Genomic DNA, 19,789 nt, shown 5'->3' with positions numbered 1-19,789 from the left:
ACTTAAAACTCCCCATCCCCTGATACTCTTTCAGTTATCTGAGTGTTCTCCCTGGGGGCTTCCAGTTGCAGGACTAGAGATGAGTGAACTGATTCAGACCAGTTTTAGCTAAAACATTTGACACATTTTTGAAATTTAAGGGATGCAGGGGGGCTCAACTTTTTGGCTTCTTTGGGCTATATTGAAAAAAGAAGAATTATCTTAGGCCACATTTTAAATACACAAACACCAACAATAGCTGATGAGCAAAAGAAAATAGCCATACATACTTTCTGATATTGGCCACCACAGATAAGCAAATAATTTCTCATATAATAATTATACAGCAGCCCTTGTAAAAACATCAAGCAGGTTCCAGGTATAATATTACACATTATTATCACAAACCAGTGACCTGCTTGACAAAATGCCTCACTATTTGCCTTGACAAAAAAGTTGTCACTTTTCATTGAGACATTGCAGAAGACATACTATGATTTAAAAAATATAGATACAGTCCTATGAAAAAGTTTGGGCACCCCTATTAATCTTAATCATTTTTAGTTCTAAATATTTTGGTATTTGCAACAGCCATTTCAGTTTGATATATCTAATAACTGATGGACACAGTAATATTTCAGGATTGAAATGAGGTTTATTGTACTAACAGAAAATGTGCAATATGCATTAAACCAAAATTTGACCGGTGCAAAAGTATGGGCACCTCAACAGAAAAGTGACATTAATATTTAGTAGATCCTCCTTTTGCAAAGATAACAGCCTCTAGTCGCTTCCTGTAGCTTTTAATCAGTTCCTGAATCCTGGATAAAGGTATTTTGGACAAGCAATTCAAGTTCAGTTAAGTTAGATGGTTGCCGAGCATGGACAGCCCGCTTCAAATCATCCCACAGATGTTCAATGATATTCAGGTCTGGGGACTGGGATGGCCATTCCAGAACATTGTAATTGTTCCTCTGCATGAATGCCTGAGGATTTGGAGCGGTGTTTTGGATCATTGTCTTGCTGAAATATCCATCCCCGGCGTAACTTCAACTTCGTCACTGATTCTTGAACATTATGCTCAAGAATCTGCTGATACTGAGTGGAATCCATGCGACTCTCAACTTTAACAAGATTCCCGATGCCGGCATTGGCCACACAGCCCCAAAGCATGATGGAACCTCCACCAAATTTTACAGTGGGTAGCAAGTGTTTTTCTTGGAATGCTGTTTCTTTTTGGACGCCATGCATAACGCCTTTTTTTATAACCAAACAACTCAATTTTTGTTTCCAAAATGAAGCTGCCTTGTCCAAATGTGCTTTTTCATACCTCAGGCAACTCTATTTGTGGCGTACGTGCAGAAACGGCTTCTTTCTCATCACTCTCCCATACAGCTTCTATTTGTGCAAAGTGCGCTGTATAGTTGACCGATGCACAGTGACACCATCTGCAGCAAGATGATGCTGCAGCTCTTTGGAGGTGTCTGTGGATTGTCCTTGACTGTTCTCACCATTCTTCTTCTCTGCCTTTCTGATATTTTTCTTGGCCTGCCACTTCTGGGCTTAACAAGAACTGTCCCTGTGGTCTTCCATTTCCTTACTATGTTCCTCACAGTGGAAACTGACAGGTTAAATCTCTGAGACAACGTTTTGTATCCTTCCCCTGAACAACTATGTTGAACAATCTTTGTTTTCAGATCATTTGAGAGCGGGCTGTCCATGCTCGGCGACCATCAAACTTAACTGAACTTGAATTGTTTTGTAGAAAGAAATGGTCCAAAATACCTTCATCCAGGATCCAGGAACTGATTAAAAGCTACAGGAAGCGACTAGAGGCTGTTATCTTTGCAAAAGGAGGATCTACTAAATATTAATGTCACTTTTCTGTTGAGGTGCCCATATTTTTGCACCGGTCAAATTTTGGTTTAATGCATATTGCGCATTTTCTGTTAGTACAATAAACCTCATTTCAATCCTGAAATATTACTGTGTCCATCAGTTATTAGATATATCAAACTGAAATGGCTGTTGCAAACACCAAAATATTTAGAACTAAAAATGATTAAGATTAATAGGGGTGCCCAAACTTTTTCATAGGACTGTAGATAGATAGATAGATAGATAGACAGACTTTATTAACATATGGAAGTACCCTTAAGCATACCTCCCAACCGTTCCGATTTCCGCGGGACATTCACGATTCCGGTGACATGTCCCGCGGTCCCGGTTGGAAGGAGGTATGTCCCGATTTCAACTCAGATCTGCGTCCAGAGGATGCAGATCTGAGTTGAACACATACGTGGCTAAAGCAAGGAGCTGACACAGGTCAGCTCCTTGCTTTGCCGCTGCACGCTGCCTACTGGCTGTGTAGACGCGATGTGATGAACTCACATCGCGTCTACAACAGTGTCAGCAAGAGAGAGAGGCGCGCAGAGAGTGGCGAGGGAGCGAAGGAGAAGGTAAGTGTAATGTGTACTAGTGTACCTTAGTAGGTGGAACGTGAAACTGGGGGCAGATGAAGGAGAGGACGGCATGACACTGGGGCAGAGATGTGGGGACATGAATCTGGGGGCAGAGATGTGGGGACATGAATCTGGGGGCAGAGATGTGGAGACATGAATCTGGGGGCAGAGATGGAGGGGACATGAATCTGGGGGCAGAGATGTGGAGACATGAACCTGGGGGCAGAGATGGAGGGATATGAATCTGGGGGCAGAGATGGAGGGACATGAATCTGGGGGCAGAGATTGAGGGGACATGAATCTGGGGGCAGAGATGGAGGGGACATGAATCTGGGGGCAGAGATGGAGGGGACATGAATCTGGGGGCAGAGATGGAGGGGACATGAATCTGGGGGCAGAGATGTGGGGACATGAATCTGGGGGCAGAGATGGGGGACATGAATCTGGGAGCAGAGATGGGGGACATGAATCTGGGGACAGAGATGTGGGGACATGAATCTGGGCAGAGATGGGGGGACATGAATCTGGGGGCAGAGATGGAGGGGACATGAAACTGGGGGCAGAGATGGAGGGGGGACATGAAACTGGGGGCAGATGAAGGGTGTATATGAAACTGGGGGCAGAGATGGGGGACATGAATCTGGGGGAAGAGATGGGGAACATGAATCTGGGGGCAGAGATATGGAGACATAAATCTGTGGGAAGAGATGTGGAGACATGAATCTGGGGGCAGAGATGGAGGGGACATGAATCTGGGGGCAGAGATGGGGCGACATGAATCTGGGGGCAGAGTTGTGGAGACATGAATCTGGGGGCAGAGATGGAGGGGACATGAATCTGTGGGCAGAGATGGGGGACATGAATCTGGGGGCAGAGATGGAGGGGACATGAATCTGGGGGCAGAGATGGGGGACATGAATCTGGGGGCAGAGATGGGGGACATGAATCTGGGGGCAGAGATGGAGGAGACATGAATCTGGGGGAAGAGATGGGGGACATGAATCTGGGGACAGAGATGGAGGGACATGAAACTGGGGGCAGAGATGGAGGGGGGACATGCAACTGGGGGCAGATGAAGGGTGTATATGAAACTGGGGGAGAGATAGAGGGGGGACATATAATTTAAGGGTGACTGTAGGAGGATTATACTGTGTGCGGGCACATGGAAAATTAATCAGTGGGCGGAGTCAACACAAAAGTGGGCGGGGCTAAATTTGTCCCTCTTTCGGTTCTTCAAAAGTTGGGAGGTATGCTTAAGGCTAAGGCCCCACATGGAAAATACAGCAAAAAATGCAACAGAAATGCATCATTCTGTTTTCAAACAATTTTCCTCTGTAGACTTTCTGCCCCTATTAGGCCTGGTTCACACAGGGTTTTTTGACGTGTAGCTGCGAATTGATGCCAGTGCACCGGCAACCAGTCGCACACTCTGCTCTACATGCAGGGTTCTTCTGTCCACTTGAGAAGTCGGACATCTACACTTGCGGACAGGGAAGGACGGGCATGGAGTGCAAAACAACGCACCCGATGATTTGTCTCTGTCTTTCTTTCTCACATTATCAGTATCTGACACAGATCTACTCTACAATTACTCCACATCAACTTTGATCCACCCTTATGCTGGGTTCACACTGGGGGTTTTTTGGACCGGATTTTGAGGCGGAGGCTGCCTCAGAATCCGGTCCAAAAATCGTCTAGCCGTGACTGGAAGCCAGAGCAGTGCATACAGTGCACCGGCATCCAGTTGCGGCATTTTGCTCCGTATTAGGCCCAAATGAATGGGCCTAGTCAGGAGAGAGTGTCGTGCCGTGGACGTCCGCGGCTGATTCAGCCACGGATTCCGCCTCAAGAAAGGGCATGTCGCTTCTTTTTTCCGCATGGGAACAAACAGCTCGTGGAAAAAGGAACCCATTGAATTTGATGGGAACTATTTTTTGATCCAGATTCTGATGTGGATTCTGCGTCAAAATCCAGTCCAAAAACACCATCTGAACCCAGCTTTACATTGGTCACTCTCTCAGGCACACTGTCTGATTAGTTTCATTAGATAACTGTACAATAATAACATTGTAATAATTTTATTTTTAGTATTAAAATTTATGATCAAGTGTCTTTTTTTACTTTGTTATCGCTACTTTTCTGAAAGGAGAGCAGGGATTTCTCATACACCATATTTATTATTATTTACGCCTTTGCGTAGACTCATCATGAAATAAGGAGGCTCTCAGCTGGCACAGGAAACATTCAAGACCATTGTGACTGGTAAAATAAAATATGGAAGTCCAAAAAAAACCCCAAATTCTAAGGGTATATGTAATACAACAAGGCACCATTAGATGGCAACAACTCACATTTGTTACAGAACATAAACTACTTACTGGAGATACTAGGATGCTAACAATATGCTAACAATAAATTCACCTACAGTTATTTAGACATATGTTACATAATATGACATTCTCCCTGCATTACTTCTCTAGATCAACTTTACTTTGATCCACACTTATATTGGCTTATCCTTTCAGGCACACCATCTGTTTCGTCACATTAGATAACTGTACTTTATGAACATTATAAGGATTTACTGCCTCCCCTGCCGTTTTGTCTCATGGTGGCCTACATTTCTCACACACTTCTAGGCCTGACAATAGGCAGGGTGGAAGGCATACTTCTATCACTGCAGTGCATTTTTCAGGTCATTCCCCCAGTACCCTCACTCATCTTCCCTTCATTTGAGGACCACACCATCAGACTTTTCTGCCCGCTCTCCTTATGCATAGCCAAACCGTCCACCTGGCTCACCCTACCAATTTCTGGTTCACTTTACTTCTTGGCTTCCCCTTTTTCTATCCTGTGACATTCCTACCCTCATCATGGGTGACTTTAATAATTTCCTGAACACAAATGTGTACCAGGCCTGAGAGATGTTTAACTTTAAACTAACAAGCATGTGTGTTTGACTACTAAGGGCGCGTTCACACTAGCGTCGGTGTCCAACAGCTAGTGTCCGATGCTAATGTCCGCGCAAAATCTTGCGCGGACATTAGCATCGGACACTAGCTGTGTCCGTTACAATTTGCATTATTTTAAATGGAACATCATGTGTGTCCTTTAATGTCCTTGTCTGTCCTTAAGTGTCCGTTTACAAAGATGTCTGATTTTTCAATTTAGGATTTAGTTGTCTGCTTGAAAAATCGGACATCTTTGTTATCGCTACTTTACTGAAAGGAGAGCAGGGTTTGGGCAGGGATTTCTCATACACCATATTTATTATTATTTACGCCTTTGCGTAGACTCATCATGAAATAAGGGGGCTCTCAGCTGGCACAGGAAACATCAAGACCATTGTGAATGGTAAAATGACTTTCTAGTTGAAGTAAAACGGAATACAGAAGTCCCAAAAAACCAAATTCTAAGAGTATATGTAGTATCACAAAGCACCATTAGATGGCAATAATTCACATTTGTTGCAGATCATAAACTACTTACTGGAGATACTAGGATTATGATTATTTTTTATTTATATAGAACCATTAATTACATGGTGCTTTACATTATTATATTAATTCCATGGTGCTTTACATTTGAGGGTTTACATGCACAAAACAACTTAATACTATTAATGACCGACTGGCACAGTGGGATAGAGGGCCTTTCCCACAATGGCTTAGGGTCAATGAGGGCAGAGGGATAGAGACAGAAGGCGAGGGGAGAGGCTGTTCAGATAGTGGTGAGGAGGCAGTAGCGTTATTGGAGGTTGTAGGCCTTCCTGAATAGGTGAGTCTTCAGGGTCTTCTTGAAGCTTGTGATTGTGGGGGTCAGTCTTATGTGTCTTGGTAGGGAGTTCCAGAGTATGGGGGATGCACGGGAGAAATCTTGGAGACGGTTGTGTGAGGAGCGGATGTGAGCAGAGCAGAGTAGGAGGTCTTTAGAGGATCGCAGGTTACATGTGGTAGGTAGCGGGAGATTAGATCAGAGACAGGGGCAAAACTAGCCTCTTTGCTGCCTGAGGCGGAATATAGAAAGACGCTTCCCCCCCACCACCAAAAAAAGAAAGATTCAATGCTACTAGCTTTATATGTTGCTATCATCGCAGAATAGACATAAACAATATACAAAGTTATAAAACAGTTTTTAAGAATTCTTCTTACTATATTACTTCAGTATCAGATCAAATCAACACTACGACATTAACAATGAAAATAATTTAACCCCTTAGTGACCAGCCTGTTTTGGACCTTAACCGCCTTCCCGACATGCGCCGTAATAGTACGGCGCGTGTCGGGTCTGTAACTATGGCGACCGCCCGGGAGCCGGGCGGCCGTCATAGCCGCCGGGTGTCTACTGCTTTAAGCAGTAGACAACCGGCTCTAATGCCTCCGATCGGTCCCCGGACCGATCGGAGGCATTAACCCCTCCGGCGCTGCTGTCAAAGGCGCCGGAGGCGCCATTTTCCCGGCGGCGCATGGGCGCCGCCATTTTGGCAAGGATCGCCGGCTCCTGGAGCATGCTCCAGGGCCGACGTCATGTTGCCATGACAGCTGGGAGCCTTGTTAAAGGCTCCCAGCCGGTCTGCAAATTCTCTCTTTTGCAGGCTGGTGTATGCAGCCTGCAAAAGAGATGATGATTTTTTGCAATGCATTGCAATGCATTAGCATTGTAATGCATTGCATTAGTGATCAGACCCCCTGGGGTTCAACACCCCTAGGGGGTCTAATAAATGCAAAAAAAAAAAATTAAAAAAAAATATAAAAAAATATAAAAAGTATTAAAAGTTCAAATCACCCCCCTTTCCGTAGAACAAATATAAAAGTAGTTAAAAACTGTGAAACATATACATGTTAGGTATCCCCGCGTCCGAAATCGCCCGCTCTACAAATCTATAAAAATATTTTTCCTGTTCGGTAAACGCCGTAGCAGGAAAAATAGTCAAAAGTGCCAAACCGCCGTTTTTTCACTGTTTTGATTCTGATAAAAATTTGAATAAAAAGTGATCAAAGCAATAACATTTCCCGAAAATTGTAGAACTAAAAAGTACACCCGGCCCCGCAAAAAAAGACGCCCTATGCATCCCCGTACACCTATGTATAAAAAAGTTACGGCTGTCGGAATATGGCAACTTTTAGAAAAAAATTTTTTTAACACCGTTTTGGAATTTTTTTTAGGGGTCAAAATGTAAATAAAACCATATAAATTTGGTATCCCTGGAACCGTACCGAAACACAGAATATAGGGGACATGTCATTTTGGCTGCACAGTGAACGCCGTAAAACCAAAGTCGCAGAAATGCATTTTTTCTTCAAATCCACCCCATTCTGAATTTTTTTCCTGCTTCCCAGTACATTATATAGAATAATTAATGGTGGCATCATGAAGAAAAATTTGTCCCGCAAAAATTAAGACCTCATATGGCTCTGGGAGCGGAGAAATAAAAAAGTTATGGGGTTTAGAAGGAGGGGAGTCAAAAACGAAAAACGAAAATCAAAAAATGCCATCGGCGGGAAGGGGTTAAAGACCAAGCCAAATTTTGGAACTTTGCCCTGTGTGACTTTATCAATGAATAATTCTGTTACAGTATTAGGCATCCAAGTGATTCTGATATTGTTTTTTCGTGACATGTTGTACTTTACTGAGAAGATAAAATTAGACTGATATAAATTGTGTAAATTTATTTAAAAAACTCACAAATGCTGAAAATTTTGAAAATTTTTCAATGTTTTCCATTTTCAGCTGCGATATCTCACATATACACAATAATACAGGGCAAAAAAATTAGTAGTTATATACTTCCAAATGTTCCTTTTGTGTTTCAAGCATATTTGAAATAATTTTAGCATATTTGAGTAACTTAGACAATTTACAAGTTTATCAAGTTTATAAGCAGATTTTGGATTATTTTGAGTATGTGATTTTTTCCTGTACCAAGCTATGTTTGCAGACAGGAATAGGTGGCATAATGACAGAACCTCCCATTAAATGACCCAATTTGTAAAAACTAGACCCCTTCAGGTATTCTTTGAGGGGTATAGTGACTATTTTGATCAAACAAATATTGTTTTGCAAGAATTATTACAAATGATAAAAAAATACATTTTCATTTTCTTCAAATATGTGTCATTTTAAAGCCTGTTTTTCTGCACACAACACATCAAAATGAAGAAACGCACCCCAAACTATATCACCCCACTTCTCCTGTGTTAAAAAATGTACACTTTGTGGCCTTAGTCCTATGTACACACATACAGTAGGGCCCAAGAGTTAGGCCCAAATGGATTTGAAAACACTAATTTTGCTTGCAGATATTTTAGGCCCATTGCACATTTGAACAAGATTTGAGTTACCAAAGCAATTGAAAACCCCCATAAACGACATCATTTTATAAACTTAGACCCCTTAAGGTATTCATTGAGGGTTATAGTAAGTACTTGGACCCCATAAGTTTGTAGAAAATTTGCGTCAAACAAAAAAAAATCATATTTTTTTTTACACAAAAGTGTCATTTTATAGGCAGTTTTTTTGCACATAACTAACAAACCAAAAATGAAATGCACTAAAACTTGACCTTTATTAGTAATTTTAAAAGCCTAAAAAAATAGTGGCACCGTTTGACTACCACCAAGAGTAGGAGATATTAAAAGGTGGAATGGAGTGGTGATAACGTCCTAAATATGTAAGTTTCTCAGGAAAAGGCCTTAATATTCGACCTAGAAAATCCACTTGACATAGACTCATTAGCCTTAGGCTGGGTTACTGGTCTAACAGGTGACATTACAACCGATCTGAGCGACTACACGCTACTAACACATACTGATGCTATACAACATTGCAGGCATTATTTAAATAGCTCGCATTGCCTCTGATGAACCGGCTTTTGTCTGGTGAAACGGACCGTCAGGCCGAGCTTATAGTCTACATGTGCTGACAATTGAGCGTCTTGTGGGGTGGAGGGTTTTAAATAGGAGGGAGTGATAACTGCATTCCCTGCTAGTGTGTATTAGGTCCTAATATCGGCTCAGCCTGATTGTATGCATGCCTGTCCTCTAGCATGTGGGGGTTGTGGGTGATTCATGGAACCAAATAACAAAAATCTGTTAGACCAGTAACCCAGCCTAAGGCTAGTGAGTCTGTGTCAGGTGGATTTTATAGGTCGAATATTAAGGCCTTTTCCTGAGAGACTTACATATTTAGGACGTTATCACCACTCCATTCCACCTTTTAATATCTCCTACTATTGAAGGCAGATTTTGCTGGAATAGTTTTCAGGTGCCATGTCACATTTGCTGAGCCCCTAAAGTATCGATACAATGGAAACTCCTCAAATGTGACTCCATTTTAAAAACTACACCCATCAAAGAATGTATCAAGGCGTATTATCATTTTTAGCCTAAAAATGCTTCCCAAAAATTAATGTACAAAATTGAAATTTTTAAAGAAATCTGCCATTTCGGTGCCCAATACGTTGCACCCACTTTGTGTTGACAGAGACCTGCACTCCTAAAACTATTAAGGGGCCATCCCGAGGGGCAAAAAATTATATATGTGGGTGTAAACTGCTGCTTGGGCACACAGCAGGGCTCAGAAGGGAAGGAGCACTGTGCTTTTTAGCTTTTGGAGTACAGAGTTACAGGGACTTTCTGGGCGGGCACTATGATGTTTTTGCAGAGCCTTGGAGGTTCCAGTAAACTGGAATTCCCCAAGAAGTGACCCCATTTTGTAAGGGCAATTTTAGGGTCTCTGCAAAAGTGACATGGTGTCCAAACACCAACAATCTAAATCTGCACTCCAAAAGCACATATCGCTCCTTCACATCTGCGTCCTGCTGTGTACCCAAATGGCAGTGTATGCCCACATGTATGACACTGGTGTACCCCGGATAACAAACTTAATGCCACATGTGGGTAGAATTGGCTGTTTGGGCACAGCCGGGCACAGAAGGAAAGGAGCGCTATTTTGGTTTTTGGAGCACAGTTTGGTTTTTGGACGTCACTTTTGCAAAGCCCCTAAGTTTCCAATAAAGTGGAATCCGCAGACATGTCACCCTATTTTGGACACTACCCCACTGATTAGATTTATCAAGTGGCGTAGCGAGCATTTTAACCCTTGAGTGTAGCATTTATTTAGTTTCCAGAAATGAATGCGCAGCTGATAATGAGAAGTTAAAAATGAAATTTTTCCAGAGATTCGCCATTTCAGTGCCTGATATGTTGTGCCCAACTTATGTCAGAAGAGATACACACTCAAAAAACTGGTAAGCGGGTATCCCGGGCACAATAGCTTTTAGAGCGTTCATCTCTGATACAAGGCAGGCACAACATATTACGCACAGAAATGACGAATTCCTGGAAAAATGGTCATTTTGACCTCTCACAATCAGCTTCGTATTCATTTATGGATAATAAGTTATAGCAACACTTGGGGGTTAAAAATGCTCTCTGTACCCCTGGATAAATCCTTCATGGGTTTAGTTTCCAAAATAAGGTCACATATCAGGGGATTCCACTTTACTGGCGTTTCAGCTCTGCAAAAGTGTAATGGCATCCAAAAACCAAACCGTCTGTGCTCCAAAAACCCAATAACGCTTCTTCCCTTCTGTGTCTGGCTGTGCCCCAATATCAGTTTATACCACATATGACATTACGTACATTATTTTATACCACATATGACATTTATTTTATTACGTACATTAGTTTATACCACATATGACATTACGTACACCAGTGTCATACATGTGGCATAAACTGCAGTTTGGGCGCACAGCAGGGCTCAGAAGGGAAGGAGCGCTATGCGGCTTTTGGAGTCCAGATTCAGATGTTTGGTATCTGAACGCCATGTCATGTTTGTAGAGCCTGTAAGGTACCAGAAAAGTGGATTCTCCAAAGCAGTGACCCCATTTTGAAAACTGCAACCCTCAAAGAATTTATCAGGGCGTGTAGTGAGTATTAGTATCCCGGACGTGACTGCAAAGCGGATGGCGAAGAGGGAATATATAAGCAGTGCGGAGGACATTGCAAACACCAATTCCCTACTATGTCCCAGTAGCTCCTATGATTGGGGGAGTTGCTCTGGGGGTCACTCTGGGGGTCATTTCTGGTGTCTGTTCCCTCATAAGCTCTTAATCTGGGGTGTCACTTGATATCCGCTCGCACAGCTTATATATTCCCTTCCTGCCGCAACCAGTTGTGTTCTAATGATTTGGCGATTTTTGCGGGTTTTTGTCTTCACATTGCTAGATGCTATATTTTCTTTATTTTTCTGGTGACGTGGCCATATAAGGGCTTGTTGTTTGCGGGATGCGATGTACTTTGTAATGACACCATTTTTGGGTGCCTACAATTTATTGAATACATTTTATTAACTCTTTTTTTGCTGGATTTAAATAAAATCAATTGTAGCATTGCATTTTATCTTTTAAATTTTGCGCCATGCAGCGTACAGTATAAGTAACATGTGACCTTTATTCTGTGGGTCGGTACGGTTACGGCAATACCTCATTTATAGTATTTTTTTATGCGATACTAATTCTGCAGAACAAAAACACATTTGGGGACATAAATCAGTTATTTTTGCATCGCCATCATCTGAGAGGCGTAACATTTTTATTTTTCGGTTGACAGTGTTGGTTGGGGGTTTATTTTTTGCGGGACAACCTGTGCTTTTTATTGGTACTGTTGTGGGGTGCATATGACTTTTTGATAATTTTTTATAGCATATTTTCTAAGGTGAGATGGCGAAAAATCACTACTTCCGGCAGGTTTTTTCCGTTTTTCCCGATGTTTACCGTATACATTAAATATTATTTCAGTTTTATTGTACAGATTGTTACGGACGCGTCGATACCAAATATGCATTGTTTTTATTATTTTTTAGGGTTTTTTTCTATAGAAAAAGGGGGATTTTGGGGGCTTTATACCTTTATTCATTTTTTTCAAACACTATTTATTTTTCACTTTTTTTCACTTTTTATTTCAATTTTTTTATGTGTCCTTTTTTGGACACTTGATTCAGCAATGATTTCACTGCTGAATCAATGTTACAGGCTGGAGACACAGGCTGCACATGTCTCCAGTCTGTAACAGGAAGTCAAGCGATGCAGAGGCATCGATTGGCTTCCTTTAGTACCCGGCAGGATCAACCAGGTAACGGGAGGCTCAGTATGGGTTCCCCGTAGATATAATTGTAACAGAAAGTCCGCGGAGAAAAACTCAGTGAATTTTCTGTTCTAAGTGTTGTGGGAAAAACCGCGATGCATTCACATCGCAGTTGTTCCCGCAATGCTTTAGTGCTGCGTTTCCCGCCCGTGCTTTAAAGTCATAGCAAATGTAAGACGGATTGGGAACTGCAGATGCTTAAAATTGAAGGGCATGTCGCTTGGAAGCAACATCTGACACTGATAAGAGATATAATAGGATGAATAGTAAATATAGAGCAGCCCTCACACAGTATTAGGGTCCATTCACACGGAGGAAAATTATGCTGTATTTGGCGCTGAATTTTCAGAGCTGAAAAAAAGCATCCCATTGATTTCAATGGGTTTGGCTAGCTTTTTTATCCACTCGCGTAATTTTCTGCTAGCTGAAAATTCAGTGCCAAATACAGCGCTATTTTCCATTTTTGGCACTGATTTTGATGCTGAATTCATGTGGAAAAAACGCCTCCCCATAGAGTTCTATGGGTTCCACTCGCTTTATTTCTCCACTTGCGGAAAAAAAAGCTTCCTTCAGGCGGATTTTCTATTCGCTGGTCAACGGGTAGCCAGTAAAGGGATTAACAGAGGGGAGCAGCCAATGAAGAACGGGGGGAGAGAAGTATTAAGTGAGCAGCACAGTTTAAGTTGGACTGGAGAGGGCAAGAGTATTCGCTGGGAGGCCCTGGAGAAGGGTGTTACAGTAATCTAAGTGGAAGATTATGAGGGTGTGGACTAGTACTAGTATTATATTATGCTAACAATAAGTTCATCTAGTTATCTGGACATTTATTATATATATCACATTCTCCCTGTTTAGTTATCAGCTAAAAAGCTTTTTGGGATTGAGCAACAGGTCAAGTCTGTCAAGTTTGACTTACAACATTTAAATGCTATGAGGTAAGTATTTGTTGCCAGCTCAATCCAATTACTATAAGGTCTTAAAACCCATTAAGCAGTGGCATAACTAGCAAAGACTGGGCGCAACCATAAAAAAACACTGTTACTTACCTCTCCTGGGCTCTGGTGCACTCTCTACTGCTTTTGGCCCTTTTCAATGTTCGTACAGAGGTCACGTGATACTGGCCTGGCCCACGTGACTTCTGGGGAGTCATCAAAGAGGCCTGAAGCCTGCTGGGATATATACCAGATTGCAGGAGAAGCAACAGTGTTTTTTATGTTCCCACACCTCCCTTGGCCATCTGATGATTATAATTGGCATGTTAATTCTGTTTGTATTTTGTATTACTGTATTCAAATTTGTATGCAGCTTAAGCTGTGAATTTCACTGAAAATTCCGAATCTTCAATCGATTTTGTCCATCCTATTTGCACAATGTGCGGACCTAATACTAAAGAGATATCAGTGTCTGAGATATGTCTGATACTGGAAAATCCACCTCAGGGCCTCACATGTATTTCAAGAGAACTTATGTCCACAATGATTTTTGATGATGAAAATCTATAGGAAAGGTTGATGGAATTTTTGTGGCATATATGTAGTAGGTATTCCCCATAACTGGTACCAAATAGCCTTAATATATCTGTATTACACAGACCATAATGCAGTTGGAGTTACTTTCCAGATCATGGGTCTAATGATCCAGAATTGCAGCATTAGGGTGCATTCAGACTACGTAACGCCGGGCGTGTATGAGAGCCGTACACGCCGGCATTACGGCAGACTGCCGAACACTTCCCATTCACTTCAATGGGAGCGCTCGTAAACGCCGCTGTTATGAGCGCTCCCATTGAAGTGAATGGGAAGTGTTCGGCAGTCTGCCGTAATGCCGGCGTGTACGGCTCTCATACACGCCCGGCGTTACGTAGTCTGAATGCACCCTTATACTCACAAAAAGAGGAAGAGAAACTCTGAGTGGCACATAGCGTAACAAAGCTTTAAATAACGTAATAAAACCTAAATGACCTCCTACCTTATGGAGTTGTAAGGAGTCAACCAATCAGCTTGTGACCTCAATTAGGGTGCCAGTAATCTTGTCCTACATCACAATACAGGCACAAAAGGGTCAAGGACCTGTGGAAAGGCAGGACTACACGTGCACTTGTAGATACAACACATCATACTTCGTGTGGTTGGAATCAGATTTGATCTTTATTCAGAAATCGAGCACTATGTGTTTCAGGAACTACAATCCCTTTAACAAGTGCATGAGATAATTCTTATCCAACTGCACTTTTCACTGCTTCTAGGTCTGTGAATAAAGTTCAAATCTGTTCCCAACCACACGACGTGTGAATTATTGTATCTACAATTGCAGGTTTTCCCATGGGTCCTATAATGCAGCCATGATGGGATTTGCTGCTGTAATACAGTCCACATCATGTCCCTATGAATCCACCCCAGTGTGGCTTGAACCTAGCTGTAGGGCACACACTCATCCCTCCTTGTTCCATTTACTCACCTGAGTGCTATGTTTAAACAATTTGCTATTAGGATCCTGGTGGGTAGAGCTCTGCAACAAAGAAAAGAGCCACCTTTATTTATGACCACTGTGTGTACATTGAACTAAGCAGCTGAAGCTCCATTTAAATGAGCTAATTCAACATTTAGGATTGCATAGATCTATTTTGAAGGATATTCATAGTAAAAAGTAAACATTCCAGCGACTTAGTATGCCACCACACCTCTATACGTCACCTGCTTTCTGTCTAAGAAAGATTAACATTTCTATAGGTATAATAGGTTGTCTCTAGCTGCAGGCTGATGTTTAGCTAGCTTTCTAGCATTACCTGAACATCGTATTACTACAGTTGCTCCCAATGATATATGAATGCAATTCATGGTTTTTGGCTTATGAAAAAATTATTACAGTGATTAAATCAGAAATTCTATAGGTTATATTAAAGTATAAGTGCTCACCTTGACATGCGCTTACAGTAGGAAAAATAAGCATTTGATATACTGACGATTTTGCAAAGAATGGAGAGGTCTGTATTTTCTATTGTAGGTACACTTCAACTGTGAGAGGCAGATAATAAAAAATAAAAAATCACTTTATATGATTTTTAAATAATTAGTTAGCATTTTAGGGCTAGTTCACACGTGAGTATAAGGGGAGGTTTTTGACAGCGGATTTCGCGTCCAAAACCTCCCCTTATAATGGTGGTCTATGGAGACCGCCGGGCTTCTGTTCTCCGCTAGCGGCGAGCTGCTGCTAGCGGAGAAAAGAAAGGACATGCCCTTTCTTCAGGCGGAAGCCGCGCAGTCTCAGCCGCGCGGCTTCCGCCCCCCACAGCTCCCTCCTATGTCGGCTCATGCATTTGAGCCGACAGCAGAGGGTTAAGCCGCGACAGGGATGGTCGCGGCGGGCGGGTTTTGACAAGAGAGAGACGCGGCTCGCCGCGTCTCTCTCTGTGTCAAAACCCGCGCGGGCAGTTCACGTGTGAACTAGCCCTTATAGCATGAAATAAGTATCTGATATAATAGAAAAATAGACATTAATATTTGGTACAGAAATCTTTTTTTGCAATTATAGAGGTCAGACATTTCTTGTAGTTCTTGGCCAAGTTTGTACACACTGCAGCATCTTCTCCAGATCTTTCAGGTTGCGGGGCCGTCACTGGGCTATATTGAGCTTCAACTCCCTCCAAACATTTTCATTTGAGTTCAGGTCTGGAGACTGGCTAGGCCACTTCAGGACCTTGAAATGCTTTTTACAAAGTTATTCCTTAGTTGTCCTGGCTGTGTGTTTTGAGTCATTGTCATGCTGGAAGACCCAGCCTTGACTAATCTTCAATGCTTTTACTGAGGGAAAAAAGTTGTTAACCAAAATCTCGCATTACAAGGCCCCATCCATCCTCATTTCAATACGGTACAGTAGTCCTGTCCTCTTTGTAGAAAAGCACCCCCAAAGTATGATGTTTCCACCCCCATGTTTCACGATTGGGACAGTGTTCTGAAAGTTGTACTCATCTTTCCTCTTCCTCCAAACACAGTGAGTGGAGTTGATACCAAGAAGTTTTATTTTGGGCTCATCTGACCACATGACCTTCTCCCATCCATCAGCGCTGATAAAAAGACTCCCATTGCGTTCAATGGGTTCCGTCTTCTGCGCGGAACACATCGAAATTAATGGGAGGCTTTTTAACCAATTGATTTCAATGTGTTCCGCGAGGAAGACGTAACCCATTTAACTCAATGGGAGTCTTTTTATCAGAGCTGATTCTGCCGCGAGTTATCATGCCAGAATCAGCGCCACTTTAGTCCGTGTGAATGCCACCTAATGGTAATCTTTAGAGATGAGCGAGTACTGTTCAGATCAGCCGATCCTAACAGCACGCTCCATAGAAATGAATGGATGCACCTGGTACTTCCGCTTTGACGGCGGCCGGCCGCTTAACCCCCCGCGTGCCGGCTACGTCCATTCATTTCTATGCGAGCGTGCTGTTCGGATCAGCTGATCTGAACAGTACTCGCTCATCTCTAGTAATCTTGAAGACTGTGGTCCCAGCTCTCTTCAGGTCATTGACCAGGACCTCCCACATAGTTCTGGGCTAATTCCTGACCTTTTTCAGAATCATCCATATCCCACGAGGCAAGACCTTGCATGGAGCCCCAGGTCAAAGAAAATTGACAGTTATCTTCTGTTTCTTCCATTTCTAATAATTGCACCAACAGATGTCGCCTTCTCACCAAGCTGCTTGCCTATTGTTCTGTGGCCCGTCCCAGCCTTGTGCAGGTCTACAATTTTGTCCCTGGTGTCCTTAAACAGCTCTTTGGTCTTGAGTGTGATTGATTGACTGTATGGACAGGTGTCTGTTATACAGATCATGGGTGCAGAGTAGGAGGGCTTCTTAAAGAAAAACTAACGAGCCCAAATTCTGCTAGTTGGTAGGTGATCAAAAGCTTATTTCATGCAATAAAATGCAAATTTAAATTTTTTAAGAATCGTACAATGTGATTTTCTGGATTTTTTTTTTCAGATTCTGTTCCTCACAGTTGAAGTGTACCTATGATAAAAACTATAGACCTCTCCACTTTTTGTAGGTGGGAAAACTTGCAATATTGCCAGTGTATCAAATACTTATTTTCCCCACTGTATAGTATGATAAATAGGGTAGGCCTGAGCGCCCTGGTTTACCTCCTTTGAGAACACCTCAGTTATTTTGAATACTTTTGTTTCTCAATGTACAAAGTTATTTTCTCCGATAAATACATTTCCTCATTGGATACTCTTATATTTCTGTTCATTGTTGTGATATGGTTGCCATTACTTTCCAATGCTCAAAACCTTAATAAAATGATATTTGAAAGGAAAGTATAACTGTTTATTATGTAATGTTTTTTTTATGTAGAGGACTATATGGGGAACTTTTTAAATACATGTTATTAATGTATTCCAGTTCCATACACAATGAGGGGAATTTAGTAAGACCGGCACATACCGTAGTGCATCAGTCTTAAAGGGATTCAATATTTTTCTCCCTAACACGGCTCAGCCTCAGCCTAAAATAGTTTTTCCTCTCCATTACGGTAATTCTTATTTTGTATGGTGTCATTGGAGGTGTGTCATTTTGTTAAAAAAAAGTATATCCATTGGTCCAGTCATCCTGAAAAACGCTTACATGTTTTGAGACACATGCTTCTTAGTCAAGCCATGATTAAGAGACAGAGTCAAAAAAATAAACGCAGCTCACCGACTGATGTAATGAAGTGAAATCCATATTCTAGGGGTCGGTGCACCAAAAGAGAACTAAACAAAAAGACTTCTCCTTTTCCTACCTTTAGAAGTCTTCTCCCCACCACCATTCCATATCCCGGTTTTCATCGGTGTGAAAATGAGTTTTCTCGCAGCACTGAGGGCAGTCTCCAGTGCTGCGAAAAAACTATCCAGCGACGGCCTCTTCTTTCTCTGGAACGCCCTCTCCGCGATGTTTTCTTCGGATGGCTTTGTCTGGCTTTAAATGGGACACATGCGCAGTTGGCTCTTCCATCGGAAGACTCTGCATGCCTGCGGCTATTTTTTTGTGGCCGCTTACACGAGCCTACTTTGTAAGCGACCACAAGAAAATGGCCGCACGCATGGCATACCGATGAAAACCGGGATATCTACGGAACGGCGGATGGAGAAGCCTTCTAAAGGTAATAGTATAATAGCCTTTCTTAAGGCTATTCCTACATGTTAGGGGGAAAAATGCAGTTTTAATGATTGAATCCCTTTAATATTGGCACACTACTAGCAGCAGATGAGACTGAATTATTCAGTGTTCAAAAGCTGAAATCTATGCCACTCAGAAACCAGTATATATATATATATATATATATATATATATATATATATATATATATATATATATGTTTAAGGTCAGAAAATCATTGTGTCCTATTTAACTCCCAGTAAATATAAGCCTGTAAGGTAATACACAAATCAGAAACATGTTATATATCATCCATATCAAGCAGCCACAAATCTGACCACTTTGAAGCTATGTTTTCCTGTCTTGTACATCTGTCAAGATTATTATAACCTATAATTATAAATATAGGTGTATGAGTATTTATTAAACAGGCCTTCGCAAATACCCTATAAAATAGTTTTGCTGTTATAAAAACCACTGAACAACAATAGCTCCAGCTGGAGACAAATCCTTTCCATTTACTGCTCTCATACAGATGTCACTTACACGTAATTACAGTAATTATACTTACATCTGAGACTTTCCCATAGGTATTGCTTCAACCAACACCTTCCATGAACAGTATGAAATGTGACAAAATAATAGATTTTACCTTTTTATTTTTACGTTTTTATAATCAACCTCGTAAAAGGATTATTCCAGATCATAGATTTTAATTCTGGCAACATGGGTGGGTAATAAAATAAATCTGCACTGATACTTACCTGTACCTTCCCATCCGTGTCTGCAGCGGGCTGGCCATTGCCTCCGCTGCTCTGTTTTATACAGAGTGGTTGCAGTGGTTACATCATGTTGCTGGGACCACTGCAGCCAAACACAGCTCTCAGCAGTATATAGGTAAGAGCGGTGTATGGCTGCAGTGTTTTGAGGCCTGTAACATTTTTATCATTTGCAATATTCAACTAATTTCTGCGTCTTTTTTTGGTGACACATAGGGCTTTATTTTTATATTGTTTTTATTTTGCATGTTTTTTTTTTGTTTTTTTTTTATATCCGGGAAAATATAA

General features: G+C 41.8%; 1 protein-coding gene and 1 pseudogene across 1 annotated transcript in view; both read left to right on the top strand.

Annotated features, from left to right (window-relative positions):
- Positions 1 to 19,789, top strand: part of LOC142210854 (galactoside alpha-(1,2)-fucosyltransferase 2-like) — a 102,289-nt gene that overhangs the window by 29,921 nt on the left and 52,579 nt on the right. The gene's annotated exons all lie outside the window — the stretch shown is intronic.
- The window catches only part of LOC142210018 (piRNA biogenesis protein EXD1-like), a 40,740-nt pseudogene that overhangs the window by 9,855 nt on the left and 11,096 nt on the right, over positions 1 to 19,789 (top strand).

This window comes from Leptodactylus fuscus, chromosome 6 (genome assembly GCF_031893055.1).
Source record: "Leptodactylus fuscus isolate aLepFus1 chromosome 6, aLepFus1.hap2, whole genome shotgun sequence".
Taxonomy (NCBI): Eukaryota; Metazoa; Chordata; class Amphibia; order Anura; family Leptodactylidae; genus Leptodactylus; species Leptodactylus fuscus.
The sequence above is the reverse complement of the archived record's forward strand: the minus strand, read 5'-3'. Positions and strand labels throughout refer to the sequence as shown.